Here is a 5,829-nt window from a genome sequence, read left to right on the forward strand (position 1 = left end):
AAGAAGAACAAAATCATGAACTTTGCAGCAACCTGGATGGAATTAGAGTCGTTAATACTGAGTGATCTCTCACAGAAACAAAGAACTGAGTATCGCATGTTCTCATTCATACGTGAACCTTGAATAACTACCATAATACTAAAAGAAAAGGATTGACAGTAGCAGGAAACTGCAGGGTGGGGGGCAGGGAGGTAGGATTGACAGTAGTGAAAATCTGCCTGGGGAAGAGGGCGCACACCACATCAACACGGGTTCCTGCACAATGAATATTTGTATACCTAACCCTGAATTGTACCCCACAATTTTAAAATAAAAAAATTTGCCAGGCTCGGTGGCTCAGCCTGTAATCCCGCGCCTTTGGGAGGCTGAGGTGAGTGGATTGCCTGAGCCTGCGGGTTCGAGACCCGCCTGGGCAACTTGGCGAGACCTCATCTGTACAATAAATCAAAAAATTAGCCGAGCGTGGTAGCGCATGCCTGTAGTTCCAGCTACTTGGAAGGCTGAGGCGGAAGGATCGCCGGAGCCCAGCGGGTCGAGGCTGTGGTGGCCAGGAGCAGCCACTGCACTCTAGTCTGGGCGACTGAGTCAGACTCCAACTCAAAAAAAATAAATAAATAAAATTAGCTGGGCATGGTGGTAAGCACCTGTGGTTCCAGCTACTTGGAAGGCTGAGGTGGAAGGATTGGCCGAGCCCAGCAGGTCAAGGCTGCATGGTCATTAAGCATGCCACTGTACTCCAGCCTGGGTGACAAAGTGAGACTTTGACTCAAAAAAAAAAAAAAGAAAATTAACAAATCCATTGGTTTGCATAGACACTTCAATAGAGAATAATTGATTATCTTCATGTTCTGACCCCTGGCCCTGGGAAGGGAGAAGCTGCCAATGAGGTTGGTGAACATATTTTCCCTTAAACAATGAACTTTCAGTTCTCCTGGATGGTATCCTGTAATTTAATTATTATCTTCATGTCCTGACCCCTGGGAAAGGGGAAGCTGCTAGTGACATTGGTAAACGTATTTTCCCTTAAACAATGAGCCTTTAGTTCTCCTGGATAGTATCCTGTAATTTAATTACTGAAGGATGTGAGTAGATTTAATCTAGAAATTCTCCCTCTCCTATTGATTGTTCACCAGATTTGTACTTTCCCCAGTTGCTCCTATAGATAAAATAAATCTAAGATGGGTGTTTGAGATGTTTTTCAGATTCTGGATTTTGGTAGGCCTTCTAGCCAACCATACTAGTGACCCATGAACCCCACCCGGAACCTGACTTGGTACAGGAAGAGAATCTCAACATCTCTGTGATTCAATTCCCCAGCTAATCAGCAGACCCTAGTCCCCTGCCTGTCAAATTACCTTTAAAAACTGTAGCCACCGAATTCTCAGGGAGGCAGATTTGAGAAATATCTCCTGTCCTCCTCGCTCAGCTGCTTTGCAATATTTTATTTTATTTTATTTTTGAGTTGGAGTCTCACTCTGTCGCCCAGACTGGAGTGCAGTGGCCGCTCCCGGCCATCGCAGCCTCAACCTGCTGGGCTCTGGCGATCCTTCTGCCTCAGCCTTCCAAGTAGCTGGAACTACAGGCGCGCGCTAGCACGCCCAGCTAATTTTTGATTTATTGTAGAGATAAGGTCTCACCAAGTTGCCCAGGCGGGTCACAAACCCGTGGGCTCAGGCAATCCACTCACCTCAGCCTCCCAAAGGCGCAGGATTACAGGCTGAGTCACCGAGCCCAGCTGCTTTGCAATATTAAATTCCTTCTCTACTGTAATATCTGTGTCAGTCTTAATTTTGGGGGGCAATGGTCATAAGAACCTAGTTAGGCTATGACACTATGGTTTGAATGTGTCCCCCAAAAGTGTGTGTTGCAATTGCCGTTGTAACACTATGAAGAAGTGAGACCATTAAGAGATGATTTGGAGCCGGGCTCGGTGGCTCAGCCTGTAATCCCAGCACTCTGGGAGGCTGAGGTGAGTGGATTGCCTGAGCCCACGGGTTTGTGACCCGCCTGGGCAACTTGGTGAGACCTTATCTCTACAATAAATCAAAAATTAGCCAGGTGTGGTAGCGTGCACCTGTAGTTCCAGCTACTTGGAAGGCTGAGGCGGAAGGATTGCCAGAGCCCAGCAGGTCCAGGCTGCGGTGGCCAGGAGCAACCATTGCACTTCAGTCTGGGTGACGGAGACTCCAACTCAACAAAACAAAACAAAACAAAACAAAAGAGATGATTTGGCTATAAGACCTCCACCTTCATGAGTGCAATGGGTTAATTACAAAAGGGCAACTTCAGCCCCCTCTTGCCCAACTCTTACCTTTCACCATGGAATAACAGGCAAAAAGACCCTCACCAGATGCTGGCCCCTTAATCTTGGGCTTCCCAGCTTCCATAACTGTGAGCCAATAAATTTCTGTTCATTATAAATTACCCGGTCCACGGTATTCTGTTGTATCAACACAAATTGGACCAGGACAGAAATTGGTACCAAGAAATGAAGTGTTGTTATAACAAATACCTTAAAATGTGGAAGTGGCTAGAACCGGCTAATGGATAGAGGCTGAGACAGTTTTGAAGTGAATACTGCAAAAATTCTACATTGTTGTGGATGAAGGATTAAGGGTGATTCTGGTGAGGGCTCAGAAGAGATGTTTTTCAGATTCTGCATTTTGGTAGGCCTTCTAGCCAGCCATACTAGTGACCCATGAACGCCACCCAGAACCTGACTTGGTACAGGAAGAGAAGCAAGTCTGAAATTTCTTAGAGACCAATTAGGTGGCTGTGATCAGAATGTTGACAGAAATGTAGCTGGTAAAAGCAATTTGATGAGCTATCAGACAGAAATGGAAACAAGGTATTAGAAACTGGAGCAAAGATCATCTGTGTTATAAGGAGAGAAAAAATTTGGCTGAAATACATCCACGACTGAGGGCTTTATGGAAGGAAGAATTTAAGAATGATGAACTAGGGTATCTGACAGAAGAAATATTAAGCAGCAAAACATTCAGGGTGCTGTGTGGTTTCTTTTCTTTTCTTTTTTGAGTTGGAGTCTCACTCTGTTGCCCAGACTGGAGTGCAGTGGGCATGCTCCTGGCCACTGCAGCCTCGACCTGCTGACCTCCAGGGATCCTTCCACCTCAGCCTTTCAAGTAGCTGGAACTATATGTGTGCGCTACCGTGCCCGGCTAATTTTTGATTTATTGTTAGAGATGAGGTCTCGCCAAGTTGCCCGGGTGGGTCTCCAACCTGCGGGCTCAGGCAGTTCACTACCTCGGCCTCTCAAATTGCTGGGATTATAGGCTGAGACACTGAACCCGGCCATGTGTGGCTTCTTTTAACTGCATATGGTAAGATGCAAGAAAAGAGAAATGATTTAAAGGCAGAATTTTTAATTAAAAGGGAAGCAGGATGAAAAGACTTAGAAATTGCACAGCCTAGTCATATAAAGAAGGCTGATCAGCCAGGCTCAGCCTGTAATCCCACGCTTTGGGGGGCCGAGGTGAGTGAATTGCCCAAGTCTGTGGGTTTGAGACCTGCCTGGACAACTTGGCGAGACCTCATCTCTACAATAAATCAAAAAAATTAGACGGGCATTGTAGCGCATGCCTGTAGTTCCAGCTACTTGGAAGGCTGAGGCAGAAGGATCACGGGAGCCCAGCAGGTCGAGGCTGCAGTTGCCGGGAGCGTGCCACTGCACTCCAGTCTGGGCAACAGAGTGAGACTCCAACTCAAAAAAAAAAAAAAAAAAGGCTGATTAAGAGAGAATACCAAGGTTGTGGCCAAGTGACAAGGAGATTAGTATGGAGAGAAGGAAGCCCAGTGCTATTCATCATGACAACAGAGGATTGGCCTTGAAGGCATTTTAGAGATCTCCCCTCCCACTATAGGCTCAGAATGTTAGGACCTTGAGGGCAGAAAAGGCTCACTGCCCAAGGCTGCCTAGAGTTTCTGCTCCCTACACTACTGAAGCGCAGTGCCCCATGGTTCAAGCAGGTCCAGGTGGCATGCTGCAGCTCCAGAGGGTACAAGTGGTGAGCCTTGACAGGATCCACGTGGTGCTAATTCTGCAGGCACACTGAGTACACAGGCTGTGGTGCCATAGTGTCTCCCTCCTTGACTTCAAAGCATGCCTAGAGAGCCTCAGGGCCCCAGGAAAAGACCTGCCACAGGGGCAGAACCACCATAAAGAGTCCACACTAGGGCAATGTCTAGTGGAACTGAAACCAGTCCAATTTTCCAGTAAGCCGGAAGGCTGTATAACTAAAGCTATAGAAATTTACATCTGTACAATGAAATTCACCTGCTGCCTGTTGACTGGCTCCTCTTCCTTGGCCTTCCTGTTTTCCCCTCTCTTATATATAAACCCTTAACTTAGTCCCAGGGGAGGGATAGACTTGAGGCTTGCCTCTTGTCCAGCTGAAGACACTCTTTTTTTTTTTTTTGAGTTGGAGTCTCACTCTGTCGCCCAGACTGGAGTGCAGTGGCCGCTCCCGGCCACCGCAGCCTCAACCTACTGGGCTCCGGCGATCCTTTCGCCTCAGCCTTCCGAGTAGCCGGAATTACAGGCATGCACTACCATGCCTGGCTGATTTTTTGATTTATTGTACAGATGAGGTCTCACTGCCCAGGTGGGTCTCGAACCCGCGGGCTCAGGCAATCCACTCACCTCAGCCTCCCAAAGGCGCGGGATTACAGGCTGAGCCACCAAGCCCGGCTGAAGGCACTCTTAATAAACACTAAAGCATTATTTTCTGGCAATACTCGTTCTCTCAGAGACTGACTATCTGTGCAGGAAACACAGATGAGCAGTGGGACTGAACCCCTGGTGTTTGGATACTCCCCGTTGGGTTATGCCAAAAGGAAGCATAGGCATTAGAGGGAGACTGGGGGCAGTAGACCCCAGAACTGGGTCCTTGAGACCCCAGAACTGTAGAACCACCAGCATGCAATGCCAGTTTGGAAGAGAGCTGGCTGAGCCTAGCAAAGCCATGGGGGCAGGGCTGCCCAGGGTCTCAGGGGGCCAACCTTCATCCTAGCATGTCCAGGAAGTGGGACATGGAGTCAAGGAAAATTATTCTGGAGCCTTAAGATTTTATGTTGTTCATTCGGTTGGGCTTTGAATGTACTTAGGACTAGTTACCCCTTTTTTCCCATCCTATTTCTCTGTTCTGGAATGAGAATGTCTATCCTTTGCCTGTTCCACCATTGTATTTTGGAAGTAGATAAGTTGTTTAATTTCATAGGCTCACAGTTGGAGGTAAATTTGTCTCAGGTTGAATTGTGGTTTGAGTCTTACCCACATGTGATTTAGATGAGACTCTGGATTTTGAATTTTTTAGTTGGTGCAGGAACCAGTTAAGACTTTGGGGCTATTGGGATGGAATGAGTGTATTTTGTGTCCAAGAAGAACATGAGTCTGGGGGACTAGGGGTGGAATACTATGGTTTGACTGTGTCCTCCAGAAAAGCACATGTTGGAAACTTCACTGCCAACAGTGAAATAAAATACACCATATTGAAAGGTGGGATCCTTAAGAGGTGATTAGGCCATGAGGGCTCTACTCTCATGAGTGGAGAAATGCTATGATCATGGGAGTGTGTTTGTTATAAACAGGTGAGTTTGCCGCCATGTGAGGACACAGAATTCTTCCACTCCAGAGGACACAGCATTTAAAGCACCCACCATCTTGGAAGTGGAGAGCAGGCCCTCAGCAGACACCACATTTACTGGCACCTTGATCTTGAACTTCTTAGCCTCCAAAACTGTGAGAAATAAATTTCTTTTTTTTTGAGTTGGAGTCTCACTCTGTCGCCCAGACTGGAGTGCAGTGGCCAC

The sequence above is a fragment of the Carlito syrichta genome, unplaced genomic scaffold (assembly GCF_000164805.1).
Source record: "Carlito syrichta isolate Samal-C Ts95f unplaced genomic scaffold, Tarsius_syrichta-2.0.1 Scaffold303678, whole genome shotgun sequence".
Classification (NCBI taxonomy): domain Eukaryota; kingdom Metazoa; phylum Chordata; class Mammalia; order Primates; family Tarsiidae; genus Carlito; species Carlito syrichta.